The sequence below is a fragment of the Rhipicephalus microplus genome, chromosome X (genome assembly GCF_043290135.1).
Source record: "Rhipicephalus microplus isolate Deutch F79 chromosome X, USDA_Rmic, whole genome shotgun sequence".
Lineage (NCBI taxonomy): Eukaryota > Metazoa > Arthropoda > Arachnida > Ixodida > Ixodidae > Rhipicephalus > Rhipicephalus microplus.
Genome location: NC_134710.1, coordinates 123,683,056 through 123,708,746, shown reverse-complemented (window position 1 = coordinate 123,708,746; position 25,691 = coordinate 123,683,056). Strand labels below are relative to the sequence as shown.

The 25,691-nt window shown below is 42.3% G+C and overlaps 1 protein-coding gene across 4 annotated transcripts in view; it reads right to left on the bottom strand.

The window, feature by feature from the left end:
* Window positions 1-19,947: 19,947 nt before the first annotated feature.
* Window positions 19,948-25,691, bottom strand: part of LOC119187233 (uncharacterized) — a 43,442-nt gene continuing 37,698 nt past the window's right edge. For all 4 annotated transcript variants that reach the window (XR_012886951.1, XR_012886950.1, XM_075877567.1 and 1 more), the window contains one exon: window positions 19,948-21,039. The gene's annotated coding sequence lies outside the window, so the exon portion shown is untranslated. The remainder of the gene's footprint in view (window positions 21,040-25,691) is intronic.

The following is a 25,691-nucleotide window of genomic DNA, read 5'->3' as shown; positions in this document are numbered from 1 at the left end:
TGATAATGTTATGTAAGGGGCTTCACCCTATAGTTCAGGATTACGGAACAAAAGGAGGTTATCTGCTTGGCGGCTGCAATCAAGGCACGAGTGAAAACTAAATTCTTCACTGCAAAGTGCCACTTTTTTTAGGGGAAAAAAGATAAACCTAGTTTTTGTTCATGAAGTATTATGGCTAGGAGGCATTCGCTACCGCCCGATCTAAAGGGTACAGCCATATCAATCTATCGATCCATCCAGCAGCAAGATAGACTTTGAGGAGCAATTGAGAAAAATGGGAGAAGAGCGCTGGGCTAGAAATGTTTTCAGCTACTTGTACATGAAGAATGTTGATACTAAATGGAGGAAGCAAACTCAAAAGTTGTCAAGCAAGTATTTAGACAAAAGCAGAATACTAGGACAAAAGGAAGCATTGGTTAAGTAGAAGTTGTAGAAAACAGAGAGGGACATGTCAAAGATTGGAATATTTACGAAATCATCACTGAAAGGGGGGAACCGAACTTTCAAGCATGAAATTGCAAAAGAAAAGATCTACGATAATTCTAGGGGTAGTTATCTGCTGTTCGAGACCAGAACGGGAGTATTGCTAACCAACACATACCGAGCCAAATACCAAGACACAGGCACGTTATGTAGTGAGTGTGGAGAGGAGGACAAAAGGACTGAACATTTGATAATGTTCTGTAAAGACATAATGACGTGAAATATTTCAGAGCATTAGTGTTTAGGGACAGTGAAGGCAAGGTAGACCTTAAACGGGTAGAAATAACCAAGAGGAGGCTAACTGATTAGTGGTACAACGAATAAGTGAGTGAAATTCAATCCTGCAACCCATACTGAAAGAACATAACTTTATGGCTAGGTAGCGTGAGCCACCGCCCGATCAAAGGCCACAGCCGGATTCATCCACCCATCCATCCATGAAGCCCAGAGGGGTGCCAAACCCCCCACTTTCGTACCTGCAGAGCACGGTTATTGCGGCCCTGGCACAATGCGTCTAGTCACATACTACTCGATGCTAACTGTTCACACACGTTCACTGCGTTCCACAGAGTTCGATGCTGGTTGCGATGCTACGCCTCAACTTTCTCAGCTCGGCGGCTCGCGCGCGTAGTCGCCAGCTTGTTTGCAGGTCTCGACCGTGTCGGCAAGCATCGTCGTCGCCTGGAGTCGCTCATCATCCGACTTGGTCCGCAGTTCACCCGTGATAAGTTGGGTGCCACACGTGCCGGTAGCCGCCACGGCCTGCCACTGCTGCTCGACTGTCTCGGCGCCACTGCTCGAGCGCTCCCAAATAGTAGTGTATAGGTGTTCTGTGGCGCTCCTACAAACCTTCTTTGTCGCGCTCTCCACGAGCGGCGCCACGGCGCACCACACACGCACTTTTCGTCTTCTTCAGTCTTTGTAGGACGCGGTTTTCGATGTCACATTAATATTATAGAAACATAACATGCAGGTTTTTTCATTATTCACGCACAGAGGCGTTCCTGCCGTGTCATTTTGACATAGAAGCAACTTGTCTGTCATCGAAGCAACCATCATGGAGCACCAATTCCTTTCAGAAACTGTGTCCGTGACGTCACATGCAAGCCATCTATACATTTCACGCAAGGAGTCGGTTCAAAGGTAACCGTCGCAGTGACCGGGTGAGGGGGCGCTCAGTTTTCCACAAAGAGACTGACTGTAAACTATGTTGTGCTTTCTGTTCGTCTCAAATTATTATAATGCGAGGTGTTTTTTACAGCACCGAAAGCTTATCTCATGGGTAGCGCGCGGCAGTATCTTGCTTATAGCACGCAATCGAGGCGCGTCCGATACAGAGCAACTCTGTTCTTTGTTGTTGGTTTTACTTGCATCTGTAATAATTACAACCTAAATTGAATGAAACTAAAGCGGACGAAACGCAGCCTTTATGTCGGTAGGATCCGAACCCACAACGGTTGAAAGTTGCGGGTTCGTATCTCATCGACGAAAAGGCCCCGACTACCGCGGTGTATCATGGGCTAGCTGCGGTGCTCAGCCGCCTAACCCAACAATGGCGGTCGCATTTCCGTGGAGGCGAAATGGTAGAGGCCCGTGTTGTGTGCGACATCAGTGCCCATTAAAGAACTCCAGATGATAGAAATTTACGCAGCCCTCTCGAACGATAAACATCAGCTCCATGTACATGGGGCCAAAGTGAATGCTTCTCCTCCTCCTCCTCCACTACGGCGGTCCTCATAATGCTATTTTAGCCTGAGGGCACGTAAGACATTCCACCAGATATAATTATTCTTCTGTATGTATGTAATATATATATATATATATATATATATATATATATATATATATATATATATATATATATATATATAAACGCGCGAGCGTCGATTGTTCAGTCGATAAGCAAGGCGGCGAAGTAAACGAGAATACTCGCATATGCCTGATGAACAGCCATGTGCAACCGCCTTCTACCAGGCTGTACCGGAAACTGGACGCTGGAAGCTGGCACTTGTTGACTTTCTTTCTTTCTCTTTATTTTCCAGAATAAAACTAAAACGTTACATTCTGGATGGTCTCCTGGGCTAAGAGCTATAATAAAACAGCTTGAATTGGGCCCAGAAGACCAATTACTTGGAGCTCATGAGTTCAGTTAAATAAGGTTAAAAAAAAAGTGGCTGTACAAGACCAGTGCACTGCACTTCGTTGTTGGCACTATAGTAGTATGTCTTGTCTTCGTTTCTTTTTTTTTATACCTTCCTACAAGTGCTATTGCCACATATTTCTTCGTGAAACATGTGACAGCACTGAAGGTGTTCAGCACATATTATATAGGATTTCCCACTTTCGGCTATACGCTCACATCCCCTACTGCGTAGTCGAAAACGTTCAGAAGAACGCTCATCAAAGGCTCGCAAGAGCGGGCGTGCCCAATGCTTATCAAGGCTGACCGGTTGATCGCGCGTGATAGTGATGCGAGACAAGGCAGAAGGGGTGTGCGATTGCATGGCGAAGCATGCTATGAGACAAGTCACAGTTGATATCCCTCACATAATTCAAGCTTCGTAACATCAACGGAACAGACTGCTGGCGTCATGAAATTGTGCCGTATAGATGGGATACGTCACGCGCTCTCGTCCTCTGTACTTAAGTGCGGCTATAGCACAATGCCATCTACATAACTTCAGGCCTGCTCACTGTGTCTGCCTCGGCCTCTGACGTCAATTCGTTGCGACCGGCATGTTTCGCTGCACAGAAGTGCCTATGCTTGCTCTCGTTGTGCGACAGACATGGATTGGCAAGCCGTACGAACGTTTTCGTGGCGGGATGTGCTTGTTGGCGACCCGAGAAGACCGTCTTTTTCTGTGCCTGTAATCTGTAGCATCAATATGTGATGTGTTTTGTGCACTGGATATTCGCAATCTTTACGGCTGCAAATCCGAACGGTTGGGCGATGCTGCGTGGCAAATGGTCGCGGCAAAGGGACCGAAGTTGCTAGCGTTAATTCTCGTTTACTAAGGGCCACTGAAGGACGAAACGGGAGTGTGTAATTCAAGCTGATGTCAGCATTCGTTTTCTTTGTGACCTGAAGGTACGTACGCTTGTCCGTACTACCCCATTACTAATTGGTTCCAATGGACCCATCTCCACCAAGTTCCGTTCTTGCTCGAAAATAAAGGTGTCATGTATGCTTCTGACTTAGAAAGTGCTTAACAGTGCAAACGACAGGAGGGGATAGAAGAGACGAGAACAGAGCGCTGAACAGAGCGCTGTCGTATGCGCTGTTAAGCACTTTCTTCGTCTACCATGCAGCACCAACCAGCCCAATCAAGCACCCTGTTAAAGTTCGCTTCTGACTTGTTTGCGTAAGCCTTGGCATTAAAACAATAAACGCGTGTGGCAGTACATTTACAGAACAGGCATTTTTCTTCCAGGGTTAATAAACATTTCGCTATTGGCGATTAGCACCGTGGACTTGTATTACTTCTGTTCACTTGGTTCATAAAAATGGAAGGAATGGCTCAATGCATCGATTTTGTGCATAGCATTTTTTTGCCAGTATTCATACAACTTTATTGCAGTATTATTGTAGTCAGCACCTTAGAATAGTATACTTCCTTGAAATTTAGGTGTGTCTCTACAGTTACAGTAAAGTGCTTTTTTGATTGGTTTTCAGTTGTGATTTCCACTTCAATATTTAAAAACCACTACCAAAAATATACCGATACAAGAACGGGCAGTGAAGTATAAGCACCGACGTGGGCTACACGGTTTAATATAGGCCCAGTACTAACATTTTTTCACAAGCCGTAAGTTATATGACCGACCGCGCACTACTGAGAGAGGGGCCAGAGCAAAAGAGGAAACGCCGCTTTTTGTGTTGGTCATGAAAGGTTTTTGTGAAATGAAAGATTTCGTTTTTTCTTGCAATGGTCATCACCCTGATATTGTGCTGAATAACATACTTGTGGCAGCAGCACACACTCTCCTCAATAACTGTGTGTCATGAAGACAGATGTTGGAAAGAGTACAAATAAAACTGCAGAAGCTTTGCAAATGAGTAGGAATAGTTTCTCTGCATGCTCCAGATAGTGTGTCTGTGCATGCGTACGTGTGTAAATAAATAAAGAACGAATACAATTCACCCTATTCATTTTGTCCCTTTGTTTGTCCATTAAACTTTGCTCTTACAGATTGACCACACTTTTGATAGCATACAATCTGACTTTTCGTGGAAGAAATGACACACTTGAATCTCTAAGTGCTTTGAAGCGGTATAATTCACTTAAACCTGCGTTCTTCTTGACCCAAAAGACAGAATAAAGCTGGTAAGCGTGTAAAACTCGCCGCAAGCACTTCATTTTTTACTGCGACACGGTGGTCGCAATGGATTCACAGCCTCCCGTATGCGCGCTCGCTCAGGCAAAATGAGTGACGTCGCGGCGGCAGTGAGCAAGCCTCATAATCTTCTGTAGGTGGCATTGCTATACACTGCAAAACTGTTACACCCATAAAAGAGAGACACAGGATGTCACACTTCGTCTTGTGTGCTGAGGAGAGCCGTTCATAGCACATCATTCCATCAAATATGCGTCACCAACTGGCCCAAGCCTCAATTGTTCCCAGGGAGAAGCATATATGAACCTTCTCTGCAGCTGACGGGGAAGAAGGAAGATACTGGTGTCAACCACTGCACTTAATATACCTGCATGCATACAGCTGATAAAATAAGGTGCCGTGGTCTTGAATGAGCTGCATAACACCAGCGTATATATGTGTAGGTAGACTGGGCCAAAAACAACAAAGTAGGACGTGGCAGGCACACACAAACATGCACACACACACGCACGCACACACCACACCACAGTAGTGCAAGCAGTAAGCTGTAGCGTAAGGTTCAACCGAACATAACACCAAAGCAAAACACCATTAAGCCCATATTTTCACATCTGCCTTTATTTAAAGAAAAACTGCAAGAATTCTGACAAACAGGACTCTGACGGCATTCTGAAAAATTTTGAAATATCTCACATGACCCAGTTTTTTTCTCTCTATACTAGAAATTCATTGTTTTCAATACAATAAATCTCCACAACTTTGAAAAAGATTTGCGCTAGTCGGGCAAACGCCTGAGAGGTATGGCGTTGAATGACACCTATACAATAGAAAAAAACACCTAGAAAGAGTAAGTGAGTTTCTGGAGCCACATTTACAACCAATTATATGTCACAGTATATATTTCGACATTTAAAATTGAGAAAATTTGACAAGGTAGTGTAATTAGAGTTTGCTTAATGTAATGTCAGTGTTGGTGTACTTCTAATTGCAAAACCACAGCTTGTCACTGCTGCTTGCACAATCATCTTCAGCTGCTGAGATGACTAGTGCCTTCGAGAGAAATGAAGCCAAGCTGTTCTTTCTGTACAAGACATTTAATTCCGGAAACCTAAAATAAATATACAAGGAACAATGACTGATATCTCACAAAGAGTGCAACATACAGTATGCACCCTGTATAACTGCTTTCTTATGTGTAGGTATGAATTGAGTGCATAGCAAGCATATTCAGTGACATTGCGTTCCTCTGCAGTGAAAAACCCAAGAAAAGGTATGCTGGGAAATAAACACCATAAAAAGCGCGCTGTGGTAGAATAATTATACTTTTCGTGCCGTAGTCATGAACCTTACTTTACCCTTTCAGCTTGCTCCCGCAGGCAAATAAAAAGGTGCAGCTCCAAGTAGACAGTGTTCCATTAGCTGCATCCATCAACCAATCTGAGTGAATGTCAAGTTCTATGCTTAAGTATGCATCAACACAGCTGCATGTGTATTTCTGCACATCTACCATGGTACTCATTCCATTAGTTTATTAAAAGGAATACAATATAATGCGCAACAACACATACTTAATTTTTTTCTATATTGCACAAAAGCACAATGCCACTGAGTATACATGACGGCAAGCACATTGAGAAAGTATTCAGTGCAGGTAACTTGTAAAATCAAGTAGTGTGTAGTTATGTGTTAAAATGCGAATGATCTAGTGTTCTTGAACTGACTCACAGTGACGCGATTATATAATGGAAGAATTGGCTATCGGCTCATTCTACGTCAGACGTCCCCGCCATTTTGGCGACCATCTGAAATGTATTCGAAACACAAATTGCGCTGATATATTGCATTAAAAAGCTAACAGATTATTTCCCAGGCAAATAATTTTTTAGTCACGTGGCTGCCTCCTGAAGTTCCCGGAATGTCATCTGGGTGTTTGTGAAAAAAAATATTTTTTAAGTGCTTCTTCTTCCATGCCAAATTTGGTCTACAAGCTAAATAAAGGGCTTGTGTAAAGTGTTTGAAGCTCAGTAACATTATTACCAATTTTCGACCACATACGCTTCAAATAATTTAGCCAAAACGTGTTATGTCTGCATTTTTCTATATCAATACTGCCCTTTGAATGAATATCTGAGGAGTGAATACTTAATCCACACAAACAATATTTTGAGGAAAAAATTATTTTAGACCTCTTTAGCTGTCAAACTTAACGAGTAAAAATCGCGAATTTCACACAATAATTGTTTTGTCCATAATGAGACGCAACTTCCACCATGTGGTGGTTGAATGAAATATAAGCTTTGTACCTAAATCGAAAGCAAATAAACAGTTCTTTACATGTGCCAAATTTTATCATAGCATTTTATGTTTTGAGAAAAAGATCACAGCATATCCACGGAGTGAATGATGATGAGTGGAGCATAGTGTCCGTCCGTCCGTCCGGATGCACAAACAGATGGACAGACAGTCTGACTCAAGTATTGATGGGCAGAAAGACGGACAGACTCAAGGACAGACCAACACACGGAAGCTCGGACGGACGGATGCACAGGCGAACGGACAAAAGCACAAATGTATACAGACGAACGATTCGCCCCACGAATCATCATTTTGTCCGTGTATATGCTGTGAAAACCACTAACGCTATCTATTGTGCAACTCATAAGTGGCTACATAATACTAGTACGACTACAGAGGAGGGAACAACCCACGTCCTCAAGAGCTTTGCCCCTAAATGATTTTCGAAGTTCCAAGTTCCCCACTTGCCATTTGGTCATACGGCAGCCGATGACTCGAAGTTCCCCACTGACGTTGATGGGAAAATTCAAAAATTATTTTATTCCTTGAAATAGAAATTGTAGTGATGAAACTTGTCACATATGAAGAACTGTTTATTTGTTTTCAATTTAAGTGAAAGGTGATTTTTCATTGAACCACCACATGGTGCAAATTGCATCTCAATACGGACAAAAATGACAATTCTGTTAAATGAGTGATCTTTTCTTGTAGAAGTTAACAGCTTGAGATGTCTAAAAATAATTTTTCATCAAACTATCTTTTCTGTGATGTAAGTAGTCACAGCTCAGGTATTCATACAAAGTCCAGTATCACAATGAGAAAATGCAAACATAACACATTTCAGCTGAATTCTTGGAGACGTATGTGGCCGAAAAATTGTATCAATATTACTGAGTTTCAAGCACCTTACATAAGCCCCTTTACTGAACATGTACCAAACTTGGTACATATAAAGAAAAAAGAGCTGTACTTGTAAAAGATTTTTTTTTTCACAAACAACACTCAAACAACATTCTGGGAAATTTAAAAGGCAACCACGTGACCAAAAATTTTTTTCTCTACAAAATATTCAAGCAGCTCACTGTTTTCAGTGCTTTAATCAGCACGATTTTTTTCAATCACATTTGTCATAGCCGCCAAATTGGCTGGGATATTTGGAATAAAGTGACCTGTTACTTTCACTCAATGACTATTGCATATTGCTAAATTAGGGCCATTTGTTTCAATCATGCTGGCTGGCTGAGAAAGCACAACTCCTCTCCGATGCAGCGTAGGCTGTTCAGTGGCTCTGCGTGTTGTGTTCCCAGTTAAATATGCTGCCCAGTCTTACATTTTGGCTGCAACACATGCTTAGATACTGTGCAGTATTTATAACATTAGAGTGTTTCTGTGCAACAAAAAAACTAATATTATGTTTCGCAAAGCAAAAATGCCTCTAACATCTGAAGTACTTAGCAAAGTTAAATGCCAAAGCGGGGCGAGGGCAGTATAACTCTGTATAACAAGAATATTGAGAAAGTTACACATGATGGAAACAAGCGGAATAAAATGTACTCGAAAGTTAGCAGTTATGTTCAAACAAGCATTTGCACTGTTCAAAGAGGCAATTTGGTCACACACACAGACGAACGGTCTGTTCAAACAAAAGTCCAGCTTCAGCGCGATTTGCTGCACAGACACGGCTGTCGGCAACATCACGCTACGTTGCGGGTGAACAAAAATACCATTGAAGACGAATTTTACAAATTCGAATGTATTAGCAAGTAGGCAAACTTCGCGAGGCGCACCTAACACGGAGCAATATGCTGTGTTGTCACCTGATGCATCAACCCGAGTTATCACGGTAGTGTTACCGCCAAAAACGAAAAAGGACCGAAAAGAACAACATGGACACCACGCCCTTTTTTTCCGTTCTCGGTCTTTTTGTGCAATAACAAGAAAAGAAAGTAAATGAACTACCAACATGCCCAAGCATATGCATCTTAGATATGTTTGATGCTTAGAGCTAACAGGTGCTGTCCCCACACATGTATTAATTAGTAAACTAAAATTGATGTGCATCACATGCGGGCCCCGTTAAACACGGCTACCAACAAAGGGCACCGCAAAAATCTGTTCATTTACTTTGCTGAACCTCAGCGGCGCACGCTCACTCTGCTTTGAAATCCAATCAATCTAAACAAACAAACAAAAAAAAAACTTGCCCACAATCACACTTCGCTATCATCTTCGTGAAACAGTTTGGACAAATATTCTCGCTAAGTAAACAAACGCTGATTTGTCATCAACTAGTTGAAAACAAAATTGTTTGAAGGCGATACTGTCATGCTCTCGCAGTTAACAAAGCGCAGTATGGAACAACGTGAGAGCGGTACTCACTATTTCACTTCGAGTGCTCCACAATATGAATCCGCAGGTCCAGTCTTCAGGATGGTGCACCTTCGCAATAATCAGCACTGACAGAACACACAGGTCGAGCACAGAGTGCAGGCAAATTTCAAACTAAACACCGACTAATAAACTCAACCGATCAAGAAGCCATGCGCACCACACGCACACACAAAGGAGGGTTTTTCGCCAGCGCACGCAGTGACATGTGCGCAGTGACATGTAAGATGATGCCGGTCCCTTTCCTGCGCTCTGCGCTCGCGTGCGCAGCACTTCGGGGCAGCCAAGGTTCTCTAGGCGACGAGACTTGATGGCGCCGGTGCGCTCTCAGACCGGCTAGATGCGGTTTAACGCTACTTCAGCCCTCTACTGATAGCGGTGGCGCTTCTTTTTTTTTTCTTTGCGGCAGTGATCTGTTGCGTAATACTTGTTCTTTAACAGTGCATCTGAATCGCAGTGAACATTGTGACGGTGCAGTGTGGCCAGCACGAGCTACTAGTCAGAACGCGCATTTGTAATATTCAAGAGCAATATTTAGCGCACCTTCACCGACTTAATGTAGTGAATACTGGTAAAAAAGCTAAGCTAAAGGCTTTTCCTTAGCTCTATGGTTCTTTAGCGACTGTGCATTCAGGGTCTCGCAGGCCATATTTTATGAGCACTTTCATTTCGGTAAGACATTGCAACATTGCATGCATCAGGCGTCACACAATTTGATGAGAACATATTGCCACGTGCGTACTGCGAGGAAGACGAAGACAGCGCATATGCGCATCTGTACTCTTTTATGCAGAAAGCAATAACGAAAAAGAAGAGGAACGCTCTGGCACGTGGTAAATAAATATACTGACCTTCTGCTACTTTCTCAACCTGTTAAATAGTATACTTCTGTCTTCACGTTGCGACAATATATTTGTACTTAGCTTGCAGTCCTTGGAACAAGACCGCTGTAGAAAAAACTTCATCTTTGTTGATGAAGTACTACCTACAAAGTCAAGGCTTTGACCAAAGCACGTCTGCTTTGGAAGTTACATAAATTAAAATAAGGGGATCCACAAAAAACAGAGAGAGAGAGAGAGAGAACTGGAGAATGCGTTTCGGCTCCCCTGAGAAGAGCTTTGTTCGCTATTTAGTCAACAAGGCTCGCGTCATTGTGAACAAGGCTGCGTCAAGGTCACCGAAATGTCCTTATTCTGCATTTTTCATTATGGTCGGTGTCCTCTTCCTAATTTCCATGACGCACTTTTAACAACACATGAAGAAGAACATTCACTACAGTAATTAAATAAAACGTGCTTGCCAAAAATACATGACGCCAAAGTTCGTTTTTACGGGACCTTTACGGTTTTACGGGAATATTTGTCCGAACTGTTTCACGAGGATGATGTAGAAGTCTGATTGTCGGCAATTTTTTTGTTGTTTGTTTGGAGTACAAAGCAGAGTGAGCATGCACGGCTGTGGTTCAGCGAAGAATTTGAACAAATTTTTGCGGTGTCCTTTTTTGGCAGCCGTGTTTAATGGGGTTCGCTCGTGATGAACATCAATTTTAGTTTGCTATATAATTATTACATGTGTGGGGACGGCGCCTGTTAGCTCTAAGCATTAACTGTATCTAAGACGCATATGCTTGGGCATGTTGATAGTTCATTTGCTCTTTTTTTTTATTGCACAAAAAGACTGAGAACAGAAAACAAGAGCGTGTTGTCCATGTCGTTCTTTTCGGTCTTTTTTCGTTTTTTGCGCTAATACTACAGTGATAACTCGGGTTTATGCATCGGGTGATAACACAGCATATTGCTTCACATTAGGTTCGCCTCGCGAAGTTTGCCTACTTGCTAGCACATTAAATTTCGTTAAAATTCTCTTCACCGGTATTTTCCTTCACCCTCAACATAGCGCGACACTGCTGGCAGCCGTGACGGTGTAGCGGATGAAGCACTGAAGCTGGACTTGCGTTTGAACGGATCTTTCGTCTGTTTGTGTGGCCGAATTCCCTACTTCAACAGTGCGAACGCCTTTTTGAGCATAATTGCTAACGTTCGAGCACATTTTATTTTATTCCGCTTGTTTCCATCATGTGTAACTTTCTTGATATTCTTGTTATACAGAGTTATACTGCCCTCGCCCCGCTTTGGCATTTAACTTTGCTAAGTACTTCAGATGTTAGAGGCATTTTCGCTATGCGAAACATAATATTAGTTTTTTTGTTGCACAGAAACACTCTAATGTTATAAATACTGCACAGTATCTAAGCATGTGTTGCAGCCAAAATGTAAGACTGGGCAGCATATTTAACTGGGAACACAACACGCAGAGCCACTGAGCAGCCTACGCTGCATCGGAAAGGAGTTGTGCTTTCTCAGACAGCCAGCATGATTGAAACAAATGGCCCTAATTTAGCAATATGCAATAGCCATTGAGTGAAAGTAACAGGGTCACTTTATTCCAAATATCCCAGCCAATTTGGTGGCTATGACAAATGTGATTGAAAAAAATCGTGCTGATTAAAGCACTGAAAACAGTGAGCTGCTTGAATATTTTGGAGAGAAAAAAATTTTTGGTCACGTGGTTGCCTTTTACACTTCCCAGAATGTTGTTTGAGTGTTGTTTGTGAAAAAAAAATCTTTTACAAGTTTACAAGCAGCTCCTTTTTCTTTATATGTACCAAGTTTGGTACATGTTCAGTAAAGGGGCTTATGTAAGGTGCTTGAAACTCAGTAATATTGATACAATTTTTCGGCCACATACGTCTCCAAGAATTCAGCTGAAATGTGTTATGTTTGCATTTTCTCATTGTGATACTGGACTTTGTATGAATACCTGAGCTGTGACTACTTACATCACAGAAAAGATAGTTTGATGAAAAATTATTTCTAGACATCTCAAGCTGTTAACTTCTACAAGAAAAGATCACTCATTTAACAGAATTGTCATTTTTGTCCGTATTGAGATGCAATTTGCACCATGTGGTGGTTCAATGAAAAATCACCTTTTACTTAAATTAAAAACAAATAAACAGTTCTTCATATGTGACAAGTTTCATCACTACAATTTCTATTTCAAGGAATAAAATAATTTTTGAATTTTCCCATCAACGGCAATGGGGAACTTTGAGGCGTCGGCTGCCGTCCAAATGGCGAATAAGGAATTTTAAAAATCATTTAGGGGCAAAGCTCTTGAGGCCATGGGACGTTTCCTCTTCTAGAAGTAGTCATAATAGTAGTATGTAGCCACATTGTGAGTTGCAAAATAGATGGCGTTAGTGCTTTTCACAGCATATACATAAACAAAATGATGATTAGTGAGGCGAATCGTTCGTACGAACATTTGTGCTTTCATCCGTCTGTCCGGGCTTTCGTTTGTCGGTCTGTCTGTGAGTACGTTCATCTTTCTGTCCGTCCATACTTGTGTCAGACTGTCTGTCCATCTGTTTGTACGTTCCGACGAACGGACACTATGCTCCACTCATCATCATTCCCTCCGTGGATATGCTGTGATCTTTTTCTCAAAACATGAATTGCTATGACAAAATTCGGCACTGAAAAAAACAGTTTTTTTGCTTTTGATTTAGGTACAAAGGTTATTTTTCATTCAATCACCACATGGTGGAAGTTCTCTTATTATGGACAAAACAATTATTTTGTGAAATTCGCGATTTTTACTCTTTGACAGCTTGAGAGGTCTAAAATAATTTTTTCCTCAAAATATAGTTTGTGTGGATTAAGTATTCACTCCTCAGATATTCATTCAAAGGGCAGTATTGATATAGAAAAATGCAGACATAACACGTTTTGGCTAAATTATTTGAGGCATATGTGGTCGAAAATTGGAAATAATATTACTGAGCTTCAAACACTTTACACAAGCCCTTTATTTAACTTGTAGACTAAATTTGGCATGGAAGAAGAAGAAGTACTTATAAAATATTTTTTTTCACAAACACCCAGATGACATTCCGGGAAGTTCAGGAGGCAGCCACGTGACTAAAAAATTATTTGTCTGCGAAATATTCTGTTAACTTTTTAATGCAGTATATCAGCACGATTTGTTTTTCGAATACATTTCAGATGGTCGCCAAAATGGCTGGGACGTCTGACGTGGAAGGACCCGATAGCCAATTCTTCTATCATATAATCGTGTCACTGTGAGTCATTTCAAGAACACTAGATGATTCGCATTTTAACACATAACTACACACTACTTGATTTTTCAAGTTACCTGCACTGAATACCTTCTCAATGTGCTTGCCGTCATGTATGCTCAGTGGCATTGTGCTTTTGTGCAATATAGATAAAATAAGTAATATGTTGTTGCGCACTGTATTGTATTCCTTTTAATAAACTAATGGAATGAGTACCATGGTAGATGTGCAGAAATACACATGCAGCTTTGTTGATGCATACTTAGGCATAGAACTTGACATTCACTTAGATTGGTGGATAGATGCAGCTAATGGAACACTGTCTACTTGGAGCTGCGCCTTTTTATTTGCCTGCGGGAGCAAGCTGAAAGGGTAAAGTAAGGTTCATGACTACGGCACAAAAAGTATAATGATTCTACCACAGCGCGCTTTTTATGGCGTTTATTTCCCAGCATACCTTTTCTTGGATTTTTCCCTGCAGAGGAACCCAATGTCACTGAATATGCTTGCTATGCACTCAATTTATATCTACACATAAGAAAGCAGTTATACAGGGTGCATACTGTATGTTGCACTCTTTGTGAAATTTCAGTCATTGTTCCTTGTATATTTATTTTAGGTTTCCGGAATTAAATTTCCTGTGCAGAAAAGAACAGCTTGGCCCCACTTCTCTCGAAGGCACCAGTCATCTCAGCAGCTGAAGATAATTGTGCAAGCAGCAGTGACGAGCTGTGGTTTTGCAATTAGAAGTACACCAACACTGACATTACCTTAATTAAACCCTAATTACACTACCTTGTCAAATTTTCTCATTTTTTAATGTCAAAATTTATACTGCGAGATATAATAGGTCGTAATTGTGACTCCAGAAACTCGCTTACTCTTTCTAAGTGTTTTTTTTCTATTGTATAGGTGTCAAACAACGCCATAGCTCTCAGTTGTTTGCCCGACTAGCGCAAATGTTTTTGAAAGTTGTGGGGATTTATTGTATTGAACACAATGAATTTCAGCATAGAGAGAAAAAAAACTTGGTCACGTGAGATATTTCAAAATTTTGCAGAATGCCATCAGAGTCCTGTTTGTCAGACTTGCAGTTTTTCTATAATAAAGGCAGATGTGAACATATGGGCTTAATTGTTTTTTGCTTCGGTGTTATGTTCGGGTGAACCTTATGCTACAGGTTACTGCTTGCACTACTGTGGTGTGGTGCATATGTGTGTGTGTATGTGTAAGTGCCTGCCGCGTCCTACTTCGTCGTTTTTGGCCCAGTCTACCTACAGATATATACACTGTTCTTACGTAGCTCATTCAAGACCACGGCACCTTGTTTTATCAGCTGCATGCATGCAGGTATAAGTGCAGTGGGTGACACCAGTATCTTCCAGAAGGAAGATACTGGTGCCACAGAGAAGGTTCATGTATGCTTCCCCCTGAGAACAATTGAGGCTTGGGCTAGTTGTTGATGCATAGTTGTTGGAATTTGGTGCTATAGGCTCTCCTCAACACACAAGACTAAGCGTCACCTCCTGTGTGTCTGTTTTTGTCGTCCCATTAATTGCGCTTCATTTGATCAAGTATGCTTATCCATGTAACTGCCATCATTTCAAGGGGTTTTTTTAGTGTTACAACCCACTTGCATAGGTGTAGCTTCATCCAACACCCATAGTTTAGGGGTGTTCATTAACACCTATTAAAGTAGGGTACATTTCTTTACACCCTACGGTTTCAGGCTGTTTCTAAACACCTTATTGTTTAAGGTGTTCCTAGACACCCTAAAAGAGTATTGCCCATGGGACAATAAATACGCCCTTATAGGTGTAAAAAATGTTATAGTGTAGGGAGTCTCTCATAAGCATATGGTGGTTTTGGGATGTTAAACCCCACTTACCAATCAGTCATTTGTATCCTTGTTCATAACACCCCAATTATAAGGGTGTAAATGGGGTGTTATGAGGGTGTTTTACTCACGATTACTTCAAATTTTTAATCAGGAATGTGAAAGGGGGTTCATACGGGTGCCTTCATTACATACACCCGTTTTACACCCTTAAGGGTCTAAAAACATTTGCAGTGTAGCATGGTCAACAGCGCATATCGATGATGCATGTATTGGCTGCAGTATTACAAGCGGTAACCGCTGCGTGTTCTCATTGCTGTCATAAAGCACCACGAACCAAAATCCTCCCAGCTACTCAGCTAATCACCACCCTCTTTCACAGAGAAAAAAAAAAAAAACCCACACAGGAGTGGTAGTCTTGTGCACATGCAGGGAAAAAATATGAGGGAGAGCGGATAGCGTCCAACAGCCATTTTCTTCTGAAGCACCTCTGCGGGAAAACCATGCTTCGGCGTTTAAAGGCGCCAAATGAAAGAAACGCAAATCCGAGCATCCATGGAAAAACAGCGTGTTTTATTTCCTTGACGTTTGTTCTTCTTCGTCTTTCTGAGTCCTTGAATGCACGCACTATTCGCGCAAGAGGTTCAAACAATTTACAACAACCTCCACGTATACATGTCACAATTTCCACCATGTTTCCATTTCTTTTTCATTGAGGTGAAATCCTCAGATGCTTCATCAAACGCCAAAATTGACCTGCGTCTCGTGTCGGCGTCCCACGTTAGAAGCGCCAATGCAAGTTATGCAAATATCACGTGATGACGCCAGGGTATGACGTTACAAACCACAAAAACATGTGAAGTCATCATGATGTAACTGCGACCTCACTAAAAGTGAGTCATCACATGAAATAATTGCTGCTTAACTGGAGGGACAATTTTTGATGCAGTGCAAAACAGTTAGGTTGAGGTGCAGGAAACTAATTACAATGCCTCGTAATCTGGATTCATTGCAAAGCCACGTTAGCTGCAAGAAACTGTCGGACAGGGGCGCGAGAGGTTGACTACATGGACTTAAAAAAAAGAAGATGGCGCTCCCCTTTGAAGCAACTCAGGATAAACTGCATGTGTCAGATGCATATAAGACAATGCCAGGATTTTTTCTTTTCGTTGGGCTCACGGGAAAAAAAGTAAAATTAACCAGTGCGCGTGCCAAGCGTGCACAAAGCAACATCCTCCGCCGCCGCTTCTCTTTCGTGCTGCACGCGCTTTTCACACTTTCCAACTACTGTTTAAAGTTTTGAGGATGGGCTTCAAAGTTGTCATGTGACGCTCACTTCAAGTGTTTTGGTTAGAAAAAGCTTATCTCATCGTAGGGCGCTAAGAACACTTGGGTACAGTGTCTATACAACTGGCGCAGTAGCGTATAAAATGAGCCCAGGATACATGAAACATTTTAATGTCGACAATATGTCCCTAACACATCCTACCAGGGACTAGCATACACAAGCTTGTCGCAAGTTCATTGACACATAGCATAGTTGAGTGCGCGAACACACAAGCACACATGTACAACAGATATAATGACACAGGCAATTTACACAATTGTATAGAGTTACCATCTAATGTATACATACAAGAACCCACGTGCACATACGGAAACATGTGCACATATTAATAAACCACCTATGGCCCCTTAAACCTATATCTCGATGTATATAGAACCTCTGGCACCCCCCTCTGAAAGCTTTTTTCAGCTAACGAAGTTTTCGCAATGCCTCAAGGATCACAGGCAACGTATAGGCTTTCTTTCACATTGTTTTGTGCTATGTCCTTGATCGGCGCACCTCTGACAAAGTGATGGTGTCATGTAGATGGTGACACCATCATTTGACGTTCCGGTGTGGGACTTTTTGATGACATTACAAATTTCGGAGACAAGTTACGTCTTGGAAAAGTGATCACGAGAGGATGTTTTTTTTTCATCACTCGGCTTGACACCGTCACCGCGGGATGACAGAAGTCGCCAACCAACGCACGCGTTGCCGCGTATCAGCGCGTGGCTTTTCAACGTGACACTGTGACCTCTACTTTTGGAGAGAGAGAAGACACGCGGCTACACGGAGCTGTGCACTCCCTCTCTACATAGTGAGAAGGAGCGACACCACGTAAGAGGCCACGCACTGACGCGCTGCAATGGGTGCGGGTGGTCAGCCGTTTAGGTGTAGGGTCCGAAGAGCAGGGGCACTGTCTTTGTGCTGTGTCACTGGTCAGAGAACCCATGGGGGCAAAAGTCACCTCAGGTAGGCGACGTCGAACGTGTGCTGAACACTACTGTATCGCCATCGCTAAACAAATTTAAGCACTCATAAGTACTACAGTGGAAACTTGTTATAGCGAAGTGGCATCAGGACCACAACTTAGTTTGGTATATCGGATATTCGTAGTAACAGTAAAGATGAAATTAGGCAGTAACAAGTCGATATTCAGGCTCCTGCAAATATGCTGCACACAAAAACACATTATTCTGGGCTTCAAGTCGAATATAAACGACACAGTCTGTAGCCTCTACCTCAGTTATGGCATTTCAAGACTGATATATTTAGTTGAAGAAATATAGTTTTTGTATGATGACGTTTTGCAGCACTGCGTAGATTATTGTCTTCCACAGGGTCCAAGCATGAGCGGACCATATCCATAGGCGTGCACAGGGTTCTCCTTCAGGAGGGGGGGGGGGCAAAGATTTGTCGCAGTGCCCCCCTCCCCATTATGTCAATGTATAGGGCTGATTTCGCCCCCACCCCTAATGTGACTAGGGGGTGGGCGGTCATCCCCCCTTACCTGCACACACGCCAATGGTCATACTTCAGCTGTTTGAGTCTTCGCTAGTTTCTCCAAGTGGCACGGAGAACTTCCACGAAATTTTAAAACACAGTTTTACCCAGTTCTTGATGTCACAACAAAACGCAATAAACATGGTTGTGAATCGTCTTTCAAAGTTATTTTGCTTTTTGTGTTAACTTTCGCGCTCTGGGCTTCACACGAACTACATATTTCTTCGAAGAAAAGAAAGCAGGGTGAGTTGGTATTGCATAATGAATAACATTTGCACAAAAGAAAAGAAGAAGAAGCGAAAAAAAGACAGGAAATGAACACGAAGGGGAGAAACCACGAGGCAAGAGCAGCCGGTGGTTTTTCCTCTCGTATTCCTGTCTTTAGGACAAGAAAATATTTGTTCGTTAAAGCCGATATCGCGGCAGCCACTGTGTTTTTGGTTTCGTTATAAGAAGAACAACTTTCACTGAAATCAACCTCGACCAAGCCAAGCTCCATAAAGTTTGCTATAGCCAATAATTCTTTACATCAGGGTTATAACGGCGTTAAACTGTATAGTCGGGTGCAACTTTATATGTCCGTGACACTTCCTCCTCAAAGGCGACCCACACTATGTTTGCACCATTGAGTGCGCACTCTCGATGACGTCACGAGCCGTACGCCTGGGGATTCCGCCTCCAAAGAACTTTGTTTTGTGCATGAGTGGGATCTGTTTGCTCAGACACGGAGACGATCTGCTGCCGCATGTAGCTTCTCCCGACTTAAAATGGGATACAAGCAGTGCCTTTAAATCAACTTCTTTAAAGATGTGCTACCCTCTGCAGTTTCGGTAGAGTTTTTATAAATGCTGGGACATGCACCACCAGTAACAGAGCTTCCAAAATAAAAAGACTCTTCGCGACATTTACGCTGTGGAAAGGCACACACTCTGTGAAATAGGGAAAAATGCAGGTGATATAAAAAAGAAACCCCCTTTTTTAGACGATAGCGACAAAGAGCTCGTTCTCGTTTCACAAAAATTCTGACTTCGGTGTCGGCACCGTTGGTTGTGAGCGAAAAATAATCTTGTCCATGACGCAAAAATAGACAAATATGAAAATAAAATAAAAAATGAAAATTTTCTTGTCTGAGTGTGGACCCAGTTGTTTCCAGGACAAGCAAGTGTTCTACCACACAGTCATATTTCTTTTTGCCTGTGTAATTTTTTACATGTAATTTAACCAAATATTGTGGCTCTGCACACGGCTTAGGAGAGAACATCTTAGGCCACGTACAGAGCTACAACATTTAGTGAAACTACCTTGGAAAGAAACTCTGAATGAATGTCACATGGAAAGAGTCTCCTAACGCATCATATATTGCGTGGCAGAAGCCTAGAATCACGCCAGTTGTTAAAACATGCGAAGTGAGCAACGAGTGGGTGTTTTAAAGGTCCACACATTTCAAAGCACTCAAGTATATTTTGTCGTTTTGGGACGTTAAACCCCACATATCAATCAATCAAGTATATTTTGTCATCATCAGCAGCGGAACCATCAACAAAGTGAACAGCTACGTAGGTTCGTGTGTTGCCCTACAAACGCACAGTGAGCCGTTCGCTGATCGTAAAAAAAAAGATAATAATTACGACGTAGTGGGTGCTTAGCCACTCTGCTTGCAGTGGGCATTTATTGATACTTTGAAACGACCAACGGTACACGCACAGTCATTCGTTTCTTTATGGCCCGGTTGAGGAATGCAGCGGGAACCGAAGAAGGCTTGCAGTCCAGCAGGCGATGCGTACGAGGATCCGCATTAGGGTCATTATGCTATCACAATCTGCACTTGAAAGCGAGGCTCAAGCACCCTCAATTTTTCTTTTTTTTTTTGCGAAAATGATAGTCCTCCTGTTTTTTTGGTTTTCAAATTGGTGGATGGACGCATGGGGCCATGAATGACCCTTTATAACCATGTGTGGTGACGTGAGCTACCAGGCTCGACAAAGAGAAGATGAAAAAGAAAACTTTTTTTGAAGTTGAGCTAATGGCTTCTTTACCTCAATTCAATCTAACCATACAAAAAAGAAAACGTAAATTCGTAGTCCAGCTGTCTGCCCGTTACCGCAGAATTACGTTATTAGTTTTGGCTATTAATTTTTGGCTTTCTCTCTAAACTTTTCTGCCCCCAGGACAACTAAGGTTATTTGAGAAGAAGAGAGCATTTATTCAACTGGAAAAGAGCTGACCATAAAATAAAAAAATAATAATCTTGACCTTGGCGAAACGCATTTCGCATGCCCATTATAAAAGGAACGCTATTTGGTACATTAATCTACTGTCATGAAAAAACAAAAACATGTTTTCTTACAGATTCACCTAAGGGGGTAGGAAGGTGAAAGCCATTTTATATTTCTTGTTTTTTTTTCTCAGTCGATTGTATTTACCGACATAAAATTTCTGAACCCAGCGTGGTTTTCCATTGCCTCCGGGATCACAGGCATCGCAAGCTTTTCCCGCTCGGCCAGCCGCAGTGACATGAAAGCCAGTCGATGTGGCAGGGCAAAAAGATTATTTTCAGTTCGGAAAAGAGAAAGAATATAGTTATACGCGTCTTTTGCTCGACTTGTTGTACGTGCAGCACTCTCCTAGTAACAGTAGGGGTTCACGCACGGGCTCTCACTTTCTCCTTGACCACCGTAGCTCCAGGATGTGGACCGACGTATCTCCAGGTCCCCGGGATCGACCCACCTGTGAAGATGGCACGTTATGACGCCATAGTTAGACACCACACAGTGGTGTCACAATGACTTCACGACAACATAAAAAAATTCAACTGTTATGTGATGCCGAGATAACGTCATCAGGCATCGTCGTTACATCAAGGTTTTTGACAAGACTCTCGTTGTTGCCACCAACCAATTTCCGCGTCTGAAAAGGCATTAAGACTTTCCCCTTAATAAGTGAAACCAACCACCATCACAAAATAAAAAAAAATCTCAAAATTCCATACATGTAGAGGGCAATTACCCTCCGGTTGGCCACCTTGATGTGTGTTTGTACGAGTGTGTACATATACAGGTGCGAAATCGGAACATTTTTTGGGGGGAAACAAAGGTTCGAGCCCCCCTGCCTACGCCAGTGCACTAAAGCAATTCACACACGTTCGCAACATTCTAGCATCAATAAGGATAATGAACAAAGAAGTTCTGTGCAGCGACTATTTATTTTGCTATGCCCAAGACATACGATTCGAAATACCGAGCACCCTTCTGAGTAATTACATGCAGACCTTCGCAGGTATACCTCATGCTCATCATACCACAAGGTTAAGCAGCCTCGTTTTTAACATGGACAAGAAAGACACGACTACAATCGCCACCAAATTTATTTCAGAAAAATATTTTATATATGCACCTATGCTAACCCCAAGTGTCACAGAAATAAAATGACAGGCACTGAAAACTTATCTAATATCAATTTTTGAGGACTTAAAAATAAAATATTTGCAGTACGTGCAGAAATGAGCTTAACAGTTCATGCTTTCTTATCCACGAAACACAATATGCGCATACTCAAGTGATTAAAGGTCAGCGTGGGTGCATATATACGAACCATTTTTTTCTGAAATAAATTTAGTTTCGAGTGTCGTCTCCTTGTCTCTGATGTCCATGTTAAGAGTGCGCTACTTAAAGGAGCACTGGCATCAAATTTCCTCATGCCAAGATTTTCGCGTCAGCCAGTAGCTATAGACCCTGTATCATCGGTTCGCAACCTGAAACGCAACTGAGGGATGAATAACTATCACTTTTATTCGTTTATATCAGTGGTATCTACACTATTTAAAATCGGCCGGCAATCCCATCATTTTTAGCGCTGGGAGCACCTGCAGTGGCGCTACCTCACGCTCACCTCCAGATCATGCCACAGCTGACCACTTCTCTACAGAAAAGAGTGATGTCAGGCTCAGCTGCTCGGCAAACATTTCGTCTGCTAGGCGGACACATTCAGTCATGCCTTGTCACCTGCATTGTTGTCGTCGCCGTACAAAGTGTCGATTCGTGTTCAGTACGATAGTCTGGAGCTTGGAGTCCCCGCGAATCGCGATGTCCCGAAATACTTTTGCTTCGATCAACCTTTTGTAGAACAGTGATTCCGAAATGGATGAAGTTCCAAGCAGCACTGCAGATGTGCCCTAGGATGCACGCTTCAGCCATGTTCGCTCGTGTGTCTCAGCTATATCAGTGGTGTGTTTTGCCGTGCAAAGCATTAGGGGTCAATGCAATATAGATATCCCGATGAGCATCAGCGGAGAAATAAAGTACGTTTCCTGCTTGCCAGGTTCTTTTTTGCGCCTCCAGATGGCCCCACCTATCCAGCTTCTCGCGGTTAACATGGTATTACTACTTTTATGTGGACGCAAAGTCTACATATGAACTAAATTCAACGATACCTGTGTGTTACTTGTTAGCGATAATATTTGACTATATATACGCTGTTCCACTTTTGATAGCTTGTGGTCGTGTTGATGTGTAACACATTCGTGATATGAAAAGACCTTTATTGCGCTTTTTCCGTGCTTCGGACTAGACGACTGCAACTCACCAGCAACTCGCAACGATTCCCCGACATGCTGGCCGACAAGCACACGTTTAATCATGCTCTTCTCTTTCGCCATTCTTCTAAAGGCAGTTTTTATCTTTATTATTTAACGAAATCATTCAAACCAGTGCCACGAAGATCAGACGCGACGAGCGAGTGCGTTTCTGCGCTTCGGCGCCCCGATAAGAGCACTCGGATTGTACACGTCATCGCTACTAGGGCATTGTCACTCAGGATGGTATTTGTGGAATGTATCACACCGGACACGTAACACTAGAGTCGATGTCACAGAGGAGTTAACTTTCCGTTTTTTCTCTTTAGCTTTTCTACGCTCTTTGGCATCGAATTAAAATAATTTCTACGCGACGGCTGCCGTTCAAGTTTGGCCAAGAAGACCTATGCATACCAAGCGATCGAATATTGTGCACATCTCGATCTTGAACAATCGAGATAAGCCCTTGCTGTGATGGCTCGTTGTGCGTAGGTCGTCTTGGCCAAATTTGAATCGAATTGGTCGTGTGGAACTTATTTTAATTTGATAGCAAACAGCATACCAAATTTAATGAAAATGAAGTGTCCTGCGACATCAACAATAGTGCTACGTGTTCAGTGTGATACATTCCACACATACCATCCTGAGTGACGATGCGCTAGTAGCGATCGCAACACAATCCGAGTGACTGTCTGCATATTCTAGCTGACAAGAATATGTAATATGTGACACGGGCTTTGAACAATGATGAAAGGTGTGGAAAGTCGGTACTGAAATATTCATAATTATGACTGTGCAAGCGAGTCTAAGAACAACGGCAGCTCAAATGCGAAGGGTGGGAACCAGAACTGGGGGCGGGCAGGGTACAAGTGCGATGTGTATGGAGGATATTGTTATGACTGAGTAAGGACTAGCTGTTTAAAGCATATTTACAAAAAAAAAGTTAAGAAATTCGACCACATGCATGGCTTTTAATGAACAAAGAAAAGTAAAACGACAATTATTATATGAAATGCTCTATCAAACAGAAACGATCCCTATTGTATCGACAGGTTGAGCAAGACCAACAATATTGGACGAAATGGTGATCAGCATAAATTAAGTTTGTGTGAACTGTGAAGTAACGCACTGAAGATGAATGCGGACAAAACACTGAAGCGTGGGCTTGTATTTTCAACGTGCTTTGTCCTGCACACCGTGAGATGATCCACGCCATGCTATCAAACCAAGTAATCTGCCTTTCCTTCACCAGTTTTTATCTCAGACTTAATTCAACAAACTATAGGTGCTGATTTCGTCACAACTGTGTTTTAAAAAGGACACCTCATATGTAGCTTGCTTGGCGAGTTCGTTTATAATCTTTTTGGAAGAACAAACTAAGGAGCTCAACCTGACAGGACATCGAGTAAAACTTTATGGCGGAAAGTCCACAAACCCATGTACCAGAAGCGCATTCATGAAAAATAGGCTGAGGCGTTCCACAGCTACACACCTAACACTACAAAGGCAAGAAGCCTGTCAAAATGATACAAACAGCACACTTCCATGATCAACGCCACGTGCACCTGCTATCTAGCAACGCGAACCTCTTATCTAGCTGTGAGGACACCTGAAGGATCACTTATACATGCATTGCACTTTGACCTTTTTTTCTTCTTTTAAGGCTTCAAAACCTTCACGTTCAATCTATTTCTTCCTTTGCCCATGACACTGATACATTGGGGACCCAGAGCCTAGTAAAAAGGTCAGTTTTGTGCCTGAAGGATGCTCACACTTCCGATAGGTGTCACTAGGCCTCGACCCGTCTGATCTCTGTAGACACGACCGCGTTACAAAGGAATTTCTTTCAAATCATTGAATTTCATTAGCAAAGGGGGGAAAAAAGATTGATCGCAAAACTCGTGAAGTCTTCGAAACAAAAACAGAGCGAAGTGTCATGTGTAAGTGATCCTCCAGCTTTCTTCACAGATAAAAAACTCGTGGTATAGATAGCGAGTACACTTGGCATTGATATTTGTGTTCCATTGAAATCGGCTGTTTCATACCACCTTGAAACATTTGCTAAAAAAAAAGTACAGTTAATTGGGCAACAGCAGCTTAGATAGCCTTTTTAAGCATGTGCTTCTGGTTAATTATTGTAGGGGCTTTCTTTAATAACATACAGCACTTGTATTTCCTGGTTTCTACGCTGCATTCGTGTTTTAGTTGGTTTCTTCTTACGTATAGGTCATCCCTATTATCGTCATGTGGGCATAGTAACCACCCTTACACCCTTCCTTATTCTCTCATATTTCACCATCGTGAACGTACACAAAAGGTCTTTATCAACGCGTGACGTGAACAAGATATGTGTTGCGATTATAAGTCGGCAAACTCGCTGATGAGTCTTGATAGATATGTGGGGTTTAACGTCCCAAAACCACCATATGATTATGAGAGACGCCGTAGCGGAGGGCTCCGGAAATTTCGACCACCTGGGGTTCTTTAACGTGCACCCAAATCTGAGCACACGGGCCTACAACATTTCCGCCTCCATCGGAAATGCAGCCGCCTCGCTGATGAGTCTATCACAGGAATTCAAAGATTCAGATTGAGGCGTAAGTCAGAGTGAGTCCAGCTGAGTTTTACCACCGTGAGTCTGAGTTTGAGTGGGTTCCTAGTTCGATTTAGCAAAATTTTGGTTAGTCTGGGTTCTTGCGAGTCCTGTGCAAAAAAAAAAAAAAACTCTTATAACTTATTTAATTAGGGCGTCTTTTTATTTTGATGACCTATGGTTACAAATGTTTATAGTCTCATTTTATGGCGTACC